Source organism: Capsicum annuum, chromosome 5, assembly GCF_002878395.1.
Source record: "Capsicum annuum cultivar UCD-10X-F1 chromosome 5, UCD10Xv1.1, whole genome shotgun sequence".
NCBI lineage: Eukaryota > Viridiplantae > Streptophyta > Magnoliopsida > Solanales > Solanaceae > Capsicum > Capsicum annuum.
In genome coordinates, this window is record NC_061115.1 from 81026348 (window position 1) to 81044101 (window position 17754).

Sequence of the window (17754 nt, forward strand, 5' to 3'; positions counted from 1 at the left end):
TTGTGGCCATAAGAGCTTACAAAAGGTCCCATGAAATCTATGCCTCAAATATCAAATAGCTCCACCTCAATTATCTTGGTCATTAGCATTTAATGATTTCTCGAGATAGATCCCTGTCTTTGACATTGATAGCAAGCCCTTACAAAATCATAAGCATCTTCGTGAATTGAGGGTCAATGGTAACCACTTTGTAAATTCTTCCTTGTAGTCCGATCATCTACATGGTGTCCCTCAACTGGGATGATGGATTTCCTCTCAAATGCTCAATATTTCTACTTCTGGTATAGAACTTATAATAATATTTTAAGTATAATGTCTAAAAAATAGGGTTCATCAAAATAATACCTAGCAACATCATGTAGAAATTTCTTGTTTTGATGAAATAAAAGGTTTTCTGGGATAATGTCACTGACAAAAAAATTAGAAAAATCTACATAATGGCACCAAATCAAGAGTAGAAGAAAGGAACTACTCATCTAGAAAAGAATTATTAGTTTTTATCTCTATAATGATAACTTTTGCATTCTCTAACCTAGACAAATGGTCTACTACTTGATTTTCACACCTATTCCGATCTTTGACTTTGAATTCCAATTATTGAAGCAATAGTACCCATCATATAACCCTCAATTTGGCATCTTTCTTTGTCATAAGATATCTCAGCGCTGCATGGTCAGTGTGAACAACTACCTTAGTTTATAACAAATACGCCCCAAATTTCTTGAACGCATAAACCATAGCCAAGAGCTCTTTTTCCATCATAGTAAAATTATTTTTCACTCCATTTAAAGACTTAATAGAAAAATAAATAGGTTGAAATAGTTCTAATTCTTTATCCTAAGAACAGCTCAAAGTGCAACCCGACTTGCATCACATATTACTTGAAACAACTTTGACCAATCTGGAGCAATAATAATAGGCCAGTAACTAACTTCTCTTTAAGGCATTAGAATGCCTTCATATAATCATCATCAAACACAAGCGTTCTCTCTTTTTCAAATAGTTTTCAAAGTGAGTTTGTAATTTTGAAAAAACCCTTGATGAATCTCCAGTAAAACCCTGTTTGTCCAAGAAAACTACATAGGGCACTACATAGAGCTCTTGTATTATAGGGAGAGAAGTCTGCTTCCTAAATCCCATTTTAGAGAGAAGGAATCATGCTCTATATGATTTTTAGCTAAGTAAATAAATGGGGAAGATGAAGAAAGAAAGCGCTTTGAAAGTTGTAAACCACACGAAATCAGGCTTCACCTTATCTACTAAGAGGCTTCCTCTGGCAACGACTTTCATTTTCCCAAAGATTGAATTCTTACCAACAAATGCTAGAAGCATCACTCTGACGCTAGGAGCTTTCTTTCTTCCCCTTGTTAGCAATCCTTTTTCGTTTCTTACATGATAGCTTTCGAAGCAAGCTAGTCAAGAAATAACAGCGGGATCAGGGAATGTGAACTAAAACAGTACGGGAAGAGCCATCCTTTTCCTCTCAAGTGAGAGCAGCTGAAAAGAAGTCAAGGAATCTAGCTAGAAGCTTAAATGAATCTCTTTGGTGAGGTCAAGAATCCATCTATTCAATTGGGATATTAGAGAAGTAAAGGGTAGAAAAATCTTCCTTTAGTAAGTAAGGTCCATAGATTCGTATGAGTTGCTTTGTCTTTAATAAGCGTAGGCAGTAAAGGTACATGTATGTATAGGAGCCGGGATGAAATCTAAATCCAAGACTTGAAAGTGGAATCACAACTATCAAAGTAAGTAGGTCAATGCCAATGAAAAAAGACATAGTTTAGCTTAGTCTAGTCCTAAGGAAAGCAAATGACATAGAATAAGATGTCATCTTAAGTTCTCTTTAAATGGGGCACAAAGTCTAAAAGAAAAAGTAAAGTGCGAAGGGCACTCCTTAAACTGCTTTCTAGTTGAAGATGGAGGTGAGGGAAGGCCAAAGGAATAACATAATTAGTAACCTCTTGCAGAATTATTCTTGTATAAGTTAGAAATAAGACTAGTAAAAGAGAATTCCTTTTGGTTAAGATAAAGATTAATGGATAGAAAGATTCATGGGTCGAACCAAAAAGAGCTCAGCTCAGGGGCCTGTGTACCTTATTTCCAAGATCCGGTGGATAGCTTTCATATTCCCTAGGGCTTTCATTAAGATGGAGGGGCAGTCTGAATTTATCAACAAAAGATGAAAGTAAGAGAGGCAATTATTAATATTCTTTGATCCCAAAAGCCCAACACTCAGATTAGGAATTCTTGTTTGAACCTTCCATTCGTAAGCCAATCAATCAAAAAGACAAGTCAGCTATAATTCGACACCTTCCACTGATAAAGCATGATATCAAAGGAAAGAGTCACTAAAGAAGGTATTTCTAACAAAAACTTCACCTGTCGCAGAACCATAACCCATCACTTGGCCTCTCCATGAATGTGCATGCCTAAATCTTCGTCATTCTCTTCCACCTAAAGCAAGAATGGCATAATCAATCACATCTGCAACCAAAATCCAAGCCGGCGAATAAGCAAGTGATTGGTCTTTTTTAGTCTTTACTAGCTTGATCGGCAACTGGGATACAAACGAAGGAGTTTTTAGAATGACTTCAATCGGCACACACAACATTACCCCAACTCTTCCTTAGCCTCTTAGACTGCCTTGCCTGACCTTAAGCTTTTTGCTCCGTGCGTTAATTCTTCTTTAACGAGAACTTTAAGATGAGGGAGTTAGAAGTCGGATTTAAACCTTGACTCTCCCTATATGAGATTTCTTTAAAGTCCGCTTCGAAGCTTCCAGGTTTACTTATTTTATATTATGGTTATAGAGAATAACTCGATCCCTTACTTCCATTAGTCAGGCGTAGGTATCTCATATCTTTAGCTAGAATTATTCCTTTTGCATATATATATATCATCGATAAAAAAGAAATGATTTGACTTTCCCATAGTTTTCTTCAAAAATCTTTCTTTTCTCTTTTCTTCTCACCTCATAGTTTTGAAATGAATGTCTTTTTTCTTCTTTCTTCGCCTTCACATAGAAGAATGAAAGGAGAAATCAATGCTCTAATGCTGGGATATCTCACGTGTCCGATAACAAGAACGTCATCTATGGCCTTAGGTCATCTTTCTATTCAAGAAAACTACGAGGCTTTTAGTTTCGTTTCATCTAGTCTGTACGCAAAGAAAACAAGCAATGGAATAACCTAAAACTCATGTTGACAATTTTCAATTTCAATTTTCGTTTCATCTTTACTGTCTCTAAGTATGCCTCCTACACCAATTCTTCTCGGATTCTCTAGTGCACTACCATCAGTATTCAATTTTACCATGGAACGAAGGGGTTTGTACCAACAGATTTGAATAACCTAAAACTCATGTTGACAATTTTCAATATAGAGCACCAAATCCCTCCAATTTGTAGGCCCAAGTAATGTAAGGATAAGTAGTGATCAGAAACATACCATAAATAATGGCTAATATAAGGGTAATCATGTTAGTATGATAATTTGATTCTATAGCATAATTTTGATTTGGCCATACCCTCATAATAGAACTTTTGTTGTTAGAGGCTTGATAGCTATGATGTTGTTTTTTTGGATTTCTAGCTATGAAGTTCTTTTTTCTGCTTTCTATCTATGAAGTCATTTTGATAGCTATGAAGTTCTTTTTCTTTTTAGGCTTTTCTCGCTATGAAGTCATTTTGTGCTTTCTAGCTATGAAGTCATTTTCCGCTTGATAGCTATGAAGTCGTTTTTTCTATCTGTAACACTCATGTCTAGTTGTCAATGGCCTCAGGGACAATTATGTGATCCTATTCAATCCCATATACAGGATCAATAGATTTTATACACTTACTTGTATATAATGACTATCATAAGTGTATATACTTACTATGATAAGTATCTACTTACTTATTCTATTATTTTCCCTGAGGATTATGATTTATTTGTATGTACTTTCCCTAAAGATTATGATTTATTTGTATGTTCTTTCCCTAAAGATTCACAAGAGTTTATATGTACTCTAATAAGTGGTTACTTACTATAAGTAGTGTCTACTTACTTATGCTATTATTTCCCTAAAGATTAGAATAAATGTATATATATATTTTTTTGTATGTTTGAGTTTGTTTTAGTCCCGCCGGTAGGGAGTTCGGAAAGTCGGAAGTAGGTTGTAAAACCAGATTTCAAAGGAATAAAGTACTTGTTGTATGAGGACTTTCAAATGCGGAAACCCCAATTAGGATGATTGTTCTTGTGGCTATTGGCTTCGCATACCCATGGAAGAGGTTTCTTTCAAAAAGTGGTACTCATCATTTTCTTTTCAAAATGGGTTGTGTCTGTCCGAGCTCCTAATCTTAGCTTTATAGTCTTATATAGTCTTATAAAGTACTTGGTCCTGTACAAACTAGAAAATGAAAATCAATAATTTTTCTACACAAAACAGGGAAAGAGAATGAACTAGAACAAATTGGATTTTATTCATTCCAACACTAGAAGCATTTTCTTACATGGGAAACACATATAGACCAGCCACAAAACACAATATTACAAAGGGAAACATTAGTGATACATACAGAACAAAGACACAACATATAGGAGCATATTTCCACAAAGAAAAACAACACCTTTAATGAAAACACATTACAAAGCGTCTACAGACACTTGTTTAAACCTTCTTCAACTCCAGACGAGTTGACTGACTCTTAGTTGTTTCAACCGTTGATGTGGAAGGCCATACTAACTATAAGGTCCTCCCTTTCTCGGATGAGGGTCCTCTCCTCTTCTTCCAATGTGCGGATTAGGTTTAGGAGCTGTTGAATGCATAGTTCCACTAGCACCAAAAAAAGAGCGAGCACGTTTTCTAAAAAGGCCTGTAGAGTTTGCCGTCGTTGGCACTTTTCATTTTTCATATGGAGAATTCTTTGATTCATTTGAAAAAGTCTTTCAATTGTGGCTGGATCCATCTCTATCTTTCCTTTGCTAAATAGAGAAAACGGCTTCTATTTATACACATTGGAAGCCCTTTCTCTTTCTTATAATATTATTTGTAACCCTATTTTTATTAGGTTGTCTTGGTTCCATAACATGGTTTAAACCTGGTTTTTCATGAATATGGAACCCCATCCACTAGATTTTAGTGCGCTGAATAATTGTCCTTTCCTCGTACGCATTTGACTAGGAAAGGCTCCCTTTATTTTGACGGGTATCGCCATGTGGCTTAATCCAGGATCAATCCTTAAGGAATAGTAAAAAATAATATAGCGCACATCAGAGAAGAGAGTACCCCATTTATTATAAGATAGCCCCCCCGTATCCTTTCTTAAGAGATGGAGAAATCCTCACATGATAACTCAAAGTTGACTAGTTCAACCCGTATGCTTGCCTACTCATCTTTCACTGGCCTATTTGTACCCAGCTATAATCTCTTCCCTTATAAAGTAAAAAATGGGCCCCTCAGCTAATCCTCAATCGACAACAACTCCGTCCATGCAAAGTAAAGTCTCTACCTTTATCGCTTGATTGATCTAATTAGACACTCACTCTTCCATACTTTTGATAGAAGAATAAGAGCACAAGTTATCCTTAGTAGTATACTACAATATCTCTATATCTCTTAGAAAATGAGTTTGATAAAGAAATTCTCTATAATCAGCAAAATGAACATAGGAATACATCCACCCTTAAGAGAGAAAAGAGAATCCTTAAAAAGTATCTCATCCACCCTTAAGAGAGAAAAATGTTAGAATGCTTAAAAAATGAATATAAGAATCCAACCACACCAAAATCGATGGTACTAAGTCCTCCAGCCTTTCATACATTTGGAGAACTTCCAGCTATCAAGGAGACAAAAAGCTATGTAATGTAAAAGAAGAAAGGGTCGCCGATTACTACAAAGAACCTAATGGATCTGATGCGAAATAAAAAAATACAATGATGAAAAACTAACCTTGTAATAGGTTCGTATTACTTATAAAAATAAAAATACATGTCGTTATGGTTGTAAGTATTGAGAAATTTGTGAATGATTGCCATTGGTCATATTGCTCATATGATCCTATCATCTCGGTACTGGGAAATTATCTATTATTGTAAAACATGATAGGCCGTGTAATAGATTTCTGGGGTCAATCTTGATCCTTGATAGAAAATAATATAGTACATCTAATCATACTGTTATTAATGAGTTTTGGGAAAATTTTTACAGGGATATAGATGATAAAAGCAGAAATAAAAAAGAAAAAGCTACGTATAATAATAATGTTATGAAATTATTATATGATTATAAGAGGGATGAAAAGATCATTAATAATACATCGACATCTCGGATGAAGAATTACTTGAGTTATAGAAGAAGATTGAAGATATAACTAGTCAATTTGATGAATGTAGTATATTTAATGAAATTCCTAACTTAATCAAACTATCGATAAGAAAGGATCTTATAAACTCTAAATCTTATTTATATAAATATCTTCCTCAAGATATTTAGAATAATACTATTAACCAGTTCGATCAATATACGCTGGAGGCTATCATAATATATGGCTTAGGATTGTTGTACAACTGTACTCAAGACACCTCAGTTGTGAGGGTATCTACATTGTTGGACAAGTTAGATAGCATAGTTCGAATACAGGTCAATATAATCAGTAAGAAAAATATGGTTAGTAGTACAGCAACAAGTAGTCGAGTTGATAACAAAGGTCATAAATATCAAATTGGTAAAGGATTGCTCGAGTTCATTATTGAAAAAAAGTTGATCAAAATTGAGATACTTTCAGCAGACGATAATAAAGTAGTAGTGAAAGAGAAAGGAAAGGGTTATCCTAAAATGAATTTATTTCTATATGTGATTTTGAAAACAATCTTATCCCTTTGAAACTCAATCTTCCAATGGTTTGCAAGACTTTAAAGCTGACCGAAATACGTTATACCTAACGAACTAGGGTAGCTGTGCGACTCTCGCTAGTATTGACCTCCTGGTCTAGTATCGATGGTGGCTCCTTGGATGAGTCCTTGTTTAGTTAGGAGTAGTTTATTGCAACCTTTACGCACTAATGAAAAACCACTTCCAGTTTTTAGCTAATGAAAGTTTGTCCTTTCATTATAGGCATCGGGGTGATCCATTTCGGGACAACCTCAGCCACATGGGCGCTGGTAGTGAATTGATCATGGTAATAAGTACGTATCGAGAAAAATTCAAATTCATACTTGAATCCCACTGGCTCACCAAAAACTAGGCCATTCATCCCTATTTTTCTAATCGAACTCAGAGGGAGGTGTATTTGCTAATTTAGGCTTTTTATTCAGATTCTCTAAGGCTTGAAATGGAGTGATTACATTGATTTCCTTCCTTATGTGGGTTTACCTCATTTTGGTAGTCTCTTATTCAATTCATCCCTACCCAATCATAGTAAATTGTGTAGGAAAAAGAGTCTTATACCCTTCTAATCAGAGAAGGTGCATTTCCTTCAACCTTTATGCTTTTCAACTTGAACAACTTTTCCACAACAAGGAATTCTTTCTTTTGTTGAGAGGGTGGATCTTATAAGAAAACTTTCCCCTTTTGGTCCGAATGCCTATCATCCTTGGTGGTATCGTAGTACACGTCTTTTTTTATTAGCCTTTGAATAATTCTAGTCTTTTAGGTGGATTCAGTCTCTCTCCCCTTAAAAAAGATAAATAGTCAAGTGAAAGGAGCCTACTTCTAGGTCGCTCACAGGAGAAGCATTGAACTTTTTACTTTTCCCTATTGACTATGATAAGACTAATAAGTCAGGGCAAGCTCTTACTTAGAGAGAGTTAGTTGGGTAGGGTCAGTAGCTCTAAGATCACATCGGATTCTAACCTTAAGGTGACTTCACTCCCTTTAAAGACGACTAAAGACTAACAAAGGTAGGGCATGAGAGAGGGAAACAAAGCAAGAAGACATCGTCACATCATAGCGGGTTAAAAACTTAGGCTTAGTGAATCCCTACTCAAATTTCATATGTAATGTAAGGAAATCCTCTCTGTTAAAAGCGGATATTTCTAAATGACTTTCTGAAGCAAAGACTAGAAAATAAATGAGAGAGAAGACAACCAGTCCAGCTAGTAACTGAATTTCATGCTTTCAATATTAATGCATTTATTCTCTCTAGGGTCATTAAACTAGTTGAATGGAATTCTTTTACATGAGTACAACATGTCAAATATCAAAGTCGTTTGATCCCTTTACCAATCATAGAAGATGACTTATTATATCTCCTCGCTATCTCCATTGGTTGAATGGGGGGTATCAAAAGATCTTTGCTTACCTTAGCCTTAGATAGAGGATTTACATGAATTTCATTAGTTCCTAGCGCAACATATTAGAATTCACTATAAGGTTAAGAGTGACTTGCTTAGACTGCTGAATAACCTTCACTTTAGCGAGCTGTAGGACAAACTACATTCAACAGGAGAAAGAAAACTTTAAATAGAATGGTCAGTGCCCGTAACAGTCCTGGAGTTGGGTTATGATAGTCGTGATGAGCTCTACTAGAATGAAAAGCTCTTCTATTTATAGATGAATTCCTATCTAAGGGCTTTCGTTGCCCTTGAATTTCGTTCCCAAGTTCAATTTGGAACTCTAGAAGTGTAAGTAGCGGCCAAGCGGCTCTGTCCTTTTCAAAGAGATTATCCTTCTCTCTCCCCACTTCTTAGTCTTATAGGATAGCTCACCATTCAAGTAGGTCACTTTTCCCGACGCTTACTATCTCTTTTCTAGCATAATTATAGCAGTCCTTTTTTAGTACCTCCTTTCCAACCAGTCAAGTGGCTTTCACTCCTGGACAGTCAGTCTATTACCTAACCCTAATCCCATGCTTTCCATTGGTCAACAACCAACTAAAGTTATCTATACTTCTTCACCACTTGTAAAGTCTTGACGGATTTAAGCTATATTGAGGGAATCGTTTGGTCTCAATTAATCAAGAATGCCTTAACTAGATAAATTCACTTATTTCACACTGGATCTAGCGCAGATCATCTCTATCCCACTTGAACAATTTGAAATAATCCCATTGATTCCTATGAAAATAGGAAACTTATATTTCTCATTCACAAATCTATCTTTGTTTATGCTACTAACTCTTAGTTTGGTCCTACTTTTAGTTTATTTTGTTACTAAAAAAAGGGGAGGAAACTCCGTACCAAATGCTTGAAAATCCTCGGTAGAGCCTATTTATGATTTTGTGCTGAACCCAATAAACGAACAAATAGGTGGTCTTTCCAGAAATGTTAAACAAAATTTTTCCCCTCGCATCTCGGTAACTTTTACTTTTTCATTATTTTGTAATCCCCAGGGTATGATACCTTATAGCTTCACAGTTACAAGTCATTTTCTCATTACTTTGGGTCTCTCATTTTCAATTTTTATTGGCATTACTATAGTCGGATTTCAAAAAAAATGGGCTTCATTTTTTAAGCTTCTTATTACCTACAGGAGTCCCACTGCCATTAACACCTTTTTAGTACTCCTTGAGCTAATCCCTTATTTTTTTTGAGCATTAAGCTTAGGAATACGTTTATTTGCTAATATGATGGCCGATCATAGTTCAGTAAAGATTTTAAGTGGGTTTGCTTGGACTATGCTAAGTATGAATGATCTTTTATATTTCATAGGGGATCTTGGTCTTTTATTTATAGTTCTTGCATTAACCGGTCTGGAATTAGGTGTAGCTATATCACAAGCTCATGTTTCTATGATCTTAATCTGTATTTACTTGAATGATGCTATAAATCTTCATCAAGGTGCTTATTTTTTATAATGGAACAAAAGCGAGTCTGAATGGGTATACTTAGATGTGAAGCATTTCGACTCTTTGCTTTAGGGATCGTTCCTGCGCATCTCCTTACTTTATAGCAGTTATAGCTTCGGTTCCAGAAGGTATATAGCTCTCACCACAACTTTTTCTTTAAAATTGGAGACTATTCCAATTTCCTACAGAGATAGGCAAGTGGAGGAAGAACTATATGTATCTTACTAGGCAAAGACAGGTTAGAATAGATAGCTCGCGGGTGGGATTGACATGATAGATCACTATTGCAGAAGGAGGTAGAACTGGGGGAAGAGTTTTCTCTATAAAGGTCCTCGCCCTCTTAGGAACATGGTTCTAAAGATTCAATCTCAAGGCGGTACTAAAGATTAGGCAGAAGAAGAACTAGAACTCAAATTCTTCACCCCTCCCCTTGTACTAAGAAGTAAGTTCAGAACATAAGGATAATGGGCTCATCTATTAGAAGTTATTAGTTTATGGAGCTATCTAAAATTTCTCGAGTAAGGAGATGGGACAGGATTGATAATTAGAGTTCTATTTCTAGGAAGGAAGAGACTATCGGGAAGCTCACTCTTGGCTGGGCTCAAACAAGAAGGTAGAACGTAATATCTCTTGTTAGTTCATCTCATCATGCTATTACAAAAGAGTCCTCAAAGAAAGAAAGCAGCAAGTCAGTCTGCACATAACATACTCTCTCAGTTCTTCTCCTTTTATGACCGGTTGAAGGGGAATGGGCCAACTCGAAATGGACCAATTCAAGAAAAGGGTCAAGATATGGTGATGCGGTCAGAACAAGGAATGCTTTCTAGGAGGGTAACGCGAATTGTGATATATCTCAATAGTTAACGGAAAGGAATAGGTAAGAGGAGAAGTTTTGTTTGCAAGCGAACCCAATAATACCATGAGGCAGAGAGCCTTTCAATAAAGCCTGCACCCACTGGGAACAAATAATAATATACCTTGCCAGAGTTTTCCCATAAAGGGTCTTAAACAACATAAGAAAAAGTTTCACTGACTGCTTTATCCACAAGAATGTCATAAAGGTTCTCTCCGGTCTTCCTCAAAAAGATAGCTTTAGAGCGTAAGTCAAACTCATGATAGGCGAACAATCACGCGCACAGGGTTTAGCATTTTGCTGTGCTCTGTGATCTTATTCTTATCCAAGACCCGATGCTTCATCTGCTTCTTTAGCTTAGTAGGACTTCAAACACACTATTGCGTGAAAGATTTTGCAATTTTATTCCTACGAATCCTTCGGAGCAAGGGGTTAAGGCCAAGGGCGGAAGAATTAGGGAAATGCCTCTTCCAGGGAGGTATAGAGCTTCTAACCACGTGTACCAACTGTCTAGGGGAAAGTGTGTAAATCATCTCATAGAGAGAACTGAGAACTAGCACTTAAACTATAGGAATAGAGGGCAGAGCAAACATTAAAGAAACAGAAAAGTTCTCGGCAAAGTCGTGGATATCTAATTGGATTTAGAGCGAAATCTCATTTTTATTTGGAAGGTTGATATAGCGGAAATTCCAGTTTTCCCTAAAGTAGAAAAAATGAGACAATGAAGTCGCGATGGCTACCTTACTATCTTAGTCCAAATAAGGGTTCTAAGGAGGAAATGGATCATCACCTGGCCCAATAGACTCTATCTTCCCCCTCAAACCTAGTTCTTCCAATAGGGAATACCCTCCTTTATCATCAAAGAGAACTTTCTCATTCTTTCTAATGAAAATATAAATGTTGTTGATAAATCTATGTAATGCTATACCTGGAAACCTTTTAGGAAACTGACTATCGAAAAGATTCTTTGAGGCTATATCGAGTAAAACCCAAGTGATATCACCCACAGGTGGTATGCCTGAACTACCACTGCTTGTGTAGACGCGAATACCTCCCAAATCTTCAAAAATAGTGAGGCTAAGAAAAAATGAAATTAATCTATAAACTGATCCATCTCCAACTAAAGGATTTAACCACGATTTGATCATAGAGGAAGGAATTTCTCTTATTTATTCCCCCAAGTCAATCCTGTACAGTCTATCTACCCTTTCCTCTTGTTGAAGACAAGAATAAAAAGAAGAAAGTAGATAATCGATTTGGTAACCTTTTTTCGGCATCTTACTACAATAAACACGAAGTAGGGTTATGGATAGCCCCATTAAGACCAATGCATCCTCTTTTCTAGAGGGCATAATTACATGAATTATATCTTCTCCACCACCTCTCGTAATCATAAATTCTGGTCGCTTAGGTATTAACCCCTTTAAAAAGTCCCTTATATCTCTCCCCATTACTCACTTTATTTCTAGGGGTGATAGAACATATCCCCCCTAATAATAAGATTTTGCATATGAAAGAGTCTATCGAGAGGCATATCCACAAATGGAGGATTTTGACTCTAAACGAAGGAATCTGAGCTTTATCAACATCGATAAACTTTCTAGCTTATGTGGGTAGCTGGTGGAACTCCTTAAAAGTGCCAGAAATCTCCTTATCAATGGAATAATTAGCTAGGCTATCTGCCACAACATTTCCTTCCCTGTAAACATGAGAAAATCGAATTTATTTATCCCTCAACAATGTAATAATTTTCCTAACTATTGTATCAACAACCCAGGGTGCAGACACCTCTTATATCGTGATCAGTCTAACAATGGTTGAATCAGTCTCAATCATCATTTTTGTGAAGCCTTTATGCACACAGATTTTAGCAGCTAACTGAATAGCCATTATCTCTTAATACATATTAGTTTGAACGGGTAGCAGCACACAAAAAATCACCAACAACATCTCTAAACACTACAACAACACCACTCTTACCTGGATTACCTATTGATGCACCTTCTATGTTACATTGAATCCATTGTCCACTAGGGAATTCCCAACATACTATTCTATAATGTAGCCTGGGATTGTAGCTTTCCAACTCACTAACCAATTCAGGCCGATTAGAATACAATCTTTTCATCTTAGGAAACCTGTACACTAGTAAATTGTGCAGAGTTACTGAAACCAGAGAAATTAGCCTGTTCAAGGAGATATTACTACTATACCTTCTTTTCTTTCTCCTATTCCATAGCTCCCAGACAACTACACAGGGCAATGCTTGATATAAGGGTTTTAGATATACATTTGCAGGGTGTTTCCACCACCTTTGAAATACCTGCTATAAGCTAACACCATGTGTAACACCTGCACCTAAGGAAAACTCTTCAGAAAAAGCTACTGCATGGTTTCTATTATTGGTCGATTACAACACTAAGACCTTGAGGGCATTGTATATCTAAGTCTTGTCAGAATGTCATCCAAAGGAAGTTTGTAATGTCACAGTCTCCATGAGAAGAAAGATATATTGATTGGCAACCATAACACTCTAACGCACGTCATTATGGCACTTTGGAAAACTGTCGATCGCCACCTCGTGTAAGTAACCGTTGGTTACAAATGGGAATAATCATGCACTATCATAGTCGCTTCTAATTTCTTTGGAGATTCTCAATGTGGCATGTGCTGAAATCCGCCTAGCTACTTAATACTCTACTTAACAGCAAATACAAAATGAAATGGAATTTAAATTGGTCAAGAAAAAGAACCGCGCTAGTAAGAATTTGGGGAAAGATTGAGAGCTATCTAGGCTCTCCTGATCAAATTGAGAGTTTGCTTTGCCAGTCCATGAATATACCACACCCAGCAGTTGAAGGAGTTGGCCAGATATGGGTCGAAGCCCTGCTTAGAAAATGTCAGGACTTTTGGGCAGATTCTAGTATCCAACCTATCTTTTTCTGCCGATTCCTCGAGTTGTCCGGATCTCTATTTCGATCAGGACTAAGAGTCCTATTCATTCGTTTATGGGAGTGACTCTCTTTTTCCATTCTCCACAGGTTATCAAGTGATTAGTCATCTCAATCCATTTTTCCATTCGATGATCTCCACCCTAGGACTGACTTTGTTCGACCTACCTTGATTGCGTAGCTAATGATACCATTGCAAGAAACCTCTCAAATAATATGGAGTGAACGACCCTTCTATCTAGATTGGTGATTTCGTTTGGCCGATCCAGCTATCGAAAGTGTTATAAGAAACCTACACTAAGCTAAGCGAGCTAGAAGCTAAAGTGAATCTTTTTTGGCATCTTTTTCTTTGCTTTGACCTTGACTTTGTTTGGTATTCCTCTTTCCTTCGGACCACGTTACAAAGCTAGCAAAAATTTTGAGCCTTTGGGATCTCTCTTGAACGGCGGTCGGTCTGTCCTTTTCTTTTGTTGATACTGAGACTGATGTTTTGACTATCTCCCATATTAGTCGATAATAAAGATCCACTACTTGCCTTGTCAATGCTAAACTCAGTACCTTGCTTCCTTACTAGTACACCTACTAGACCCATACTCATTACGAATGTGTTCACCAGAGATCCTACTTAGCAACCTTCAGCTTAGATCAACAATTATAAGGAAGGAGATCTATGGATAATGGGATATAGAAGTCAGGTGTGATGGTTAGCTCAGTCAGAGCGGAAGCGGTAAGGCAATGTTATGGTTAGACAATGTAGTGCAAGTGATGGGTAGCACTTACCATATGAAGAAGGAGACTATAATGGGAGACGAAGGTGACGTGGGCTTGCCATATAGATGTAGCCTTGTAAGATAATTCAAACGATATAAAAAAGCTAGCCAGAAAGTAGGTCAGGTAGGCGAACGATAGTACAAGTAAGCTAACACGTGTGCAAGGTTGAAGGGGTCTTACACAACCTTCAGATTATCGCAAACGCAATCGTTGACCCCTTCGTCGACAACCTCTCATTTGTTTTTCTACTCATGGGGCCTACTGCATTTAGGTATAAGAATCCCCACCCCAAAAAAGAGTATAAAGCAGTACTCATGTTAAATTGTGTCCCTTATAAATGAAAGAGCTCATGCCATAAATTATTAATGAAGATCGGGTCCCCAGTCGCTGACAATTGAGTGTGGAATTCCATGCAATGAAAATATCAGTCAATGATGTGTTCATTGCCGAGGTAGATCTTTTTCTTTGCCTTAAAAGATATTGCATATAAAGAGAAAGATAGCCAGTCCTCTTGGGAAGCCGAGAGTGTTATGTAAAAAAGACTAAGGAGGATCCCATCCGTCAAGAGAAGGAGGAAGAGTAAGAGCTAGCCTTAGGGGTAGAATTAAATGATTATGAGATAAACAATGAGACAAAGGAGGGCACTTAGACGAGTCAGCCAAAAAAAAGACCATCAAAATAACAACAACTAAGATAGGCATATTAATTCGATCTTTTGATCACCCATTTTTGGAAAACCATTTTTTGGGGGCTTCCGCCTTACACACAAAATATTGGATTGATTGAATCACGAGTCTTATATACTGTGTTACGATCACCTCATATTGATAAAAGACCAGAGAACAATTTTGGATGAAAATCAAGAAAGAATTGTTGGTCATAAAAACAAAAAGGCATGAATTGTGCAAGAAGTTCTTTCGGTTAAAATGCTGTGCAACTCAAAGGACATAAGACTTCTTGGTCAATCCAAAACTATTGCTGACTGGATGCTCCTACCCCACTATGCCTGGCCCTTTATCCTATCATAAGAAGAAAGATAAGGTATGAAGTGTGGGACAGAATGCAAGAAGTGCATAATATAATTGATAACCTTAAGGATTGGCGGCAACCCTCTTGACTGATCAATGCGAGTGAAATATGCTTAGACGCTTCGTAAAACAACACCAATCTACGAAAAGAGCTGATAGATGAGGAGGATTACCCTTTCGATTCATAGAATATGATCTGGGATATGATGGGAGTTTACGTGTTTGGGTAGGAAAGATATCACCAGAGTATAGCACAAGATCACCTTTTCTTGCTTCCATGAGATCAACCTATGAACAAGGTAAACGCAATGGGAACCAAAAAAAGATAGAGTACTGCATTGGGCAGAAGACGATCCAAAAAGTAAAGGCTCACCCAACTGAAAGAAAAGGATGAAATAGGCAAGAGGTAGCTTGCTTCCAAGCCAGCCCGGCCGTGAGGAATCAAGAGAGCTTTGCCGGTACTGACTTGGATCTCGGGTGATGGAATAAGGCAGCCAGAAGCGACGAGCATTCGTGGTCAAAGCTTGGCTCTAGCCGATAGGCTAGCAGTAAACCTGGCTATAGTGAAGCGTACCAAGAATGAAGGAAAGGACCTTCACCACTTGAGCCTTATACGGGGGAACTCTTACATGTAGTTCTTAGGGGGAGTGCTAGTAGGAGCCATCCCATCCCAATAGCATATATTTGGAGCTTAATATAAAATCCAATTTTCTTTTAAGACCCTTTCGAATAAGGGAAAATTCCAGAGATTTCTTTAAAATAAGATCCTTGAATTGACCCTTTCGTGAGAGACAGTAAGGATAGGCGATTGGTTAGGCGCCGCTCAACCCAACCATAGGTGATTGGTTAGGTGCTGCCTGACCTAGCTTAGGCAATCACTTGGGCACCGCCTAAGTCAGTTTCAGGTGCCAAAAACACTCTGTTTTGAGTTATTTTAAGGGTAATTTAGTCTTTTAACACTCCTTACACATCCCTAAACTTAACTCTACGAAATATATAGCTTCTAAACATATTACAACCCTATTATCATCTCAAAGCTCATCATCCAAGAGCACTAAAAGAGAAAAACAACTAGGGTGGCGTAACTAAGCTTGAAGATCCGATTTCAAGGAAATTCCTTCATCAATCATAAAGAATCTTCCTTCTAAGGTATGCGTGAGTTGATTTATGGATCCCTTTCGTCCATAAAGCTCAAAAACCGGATCCCTTTCATCCATAAAGCTCAAAAACCCTCTTTTTTATTATAAAGTATGATTTCTATATTTTTGGGTGTTGATGATCATGTTGTTGATATTGGGTGATTCCCAAGATGGAATCTTTATATGTTTTTTTTGAATTTCAAGATATCATATGTGGAAATATGTAAATTCGGTTGTTCATGAAGTATAATTTGATGATTTCACCTATGCTTAAGATGTGCATGTAAGGTGTTTGATAAAATGCCTAAGGAACTAGAAATCATGCAATATAGCTAAACTGTGACTAAGTGAAGGATTCATGATATGCCCTTACGTTCCATGCTATTGGTATGTGTTGCCAATATGATTATGCAATGAACATGATATTAAGATTGTGTGAGTACTTCCATGTGATATGAAATCCTTTCCATACAATACATTGATGATAACCATGCTTAGTATGAGATCCCTACTTATGATATTATAAATTATGGACTCTACTCTTATGATCAAGTCAGTCATGTGTGTCAGTTTCCTTCCATCGAATCAGGGGGGTACTTTTTACCTAAAAACGATACTTGTGTGCCTAGAGCCATGTCATGTTTCACGATATCCGAACTCAAGCTATGATTCCATCAACTTCAGTTAGTTATGTTACTTAGGAACACCTCATGATCTTAGTCAGTTGTCAGATATCAGTAACATTCTGCCAGTTAATGGGATTCAGTAAGATTAAGTCATGCACAGTCAGTTATTCATGTCTAGTTCCTCCAAATGGGAGTAGAGGTTAGCACCGAGTGAACCCAAGGATGGGAACTCACCCGCCAGTTCAGGGTATGATTCTTAGTAGTAATCCTTGTGTTCCAGAACTACGTAGGTAGTATAGGTTGAGACATCTTAACCCGTCAGATTAGGGTTTATAAGGTGGCTTAACTCGTTAGTTTAGAGTTACCACTATTCTCATTGAGTACCCTCAAAATAAGGGTCACTCATAGGCTGTCCTTACCTGTGGCACGGTATTGACACCTGTAATACCTCGCATATTTCTAAGCTACGAAGTGAATAAGTATTCCTACATATGAAATATCCTGTCCTGTGATTCATACATGAGTACATGACTTACAATGAATATCCTAGTGATAGGATAGCTTATGATGCATTAAGCATGTTCCTATGAGTCTCTCAAAGTAATACAAGCTAAGAG

General features: G+C 37.1%; 1 pseudogene; it reads left to right on the forward strand.

Annotated features, from left to right (window-relative positions):
• The first annotated feature begins 1189 nt into the window (after positions 1-1189).
• Positions 1190-9798, forward strand: LOC124898514 (annotated as a pseudogene).
• Positions 9799-17754: the final 7956 nt, after the last annotated feature.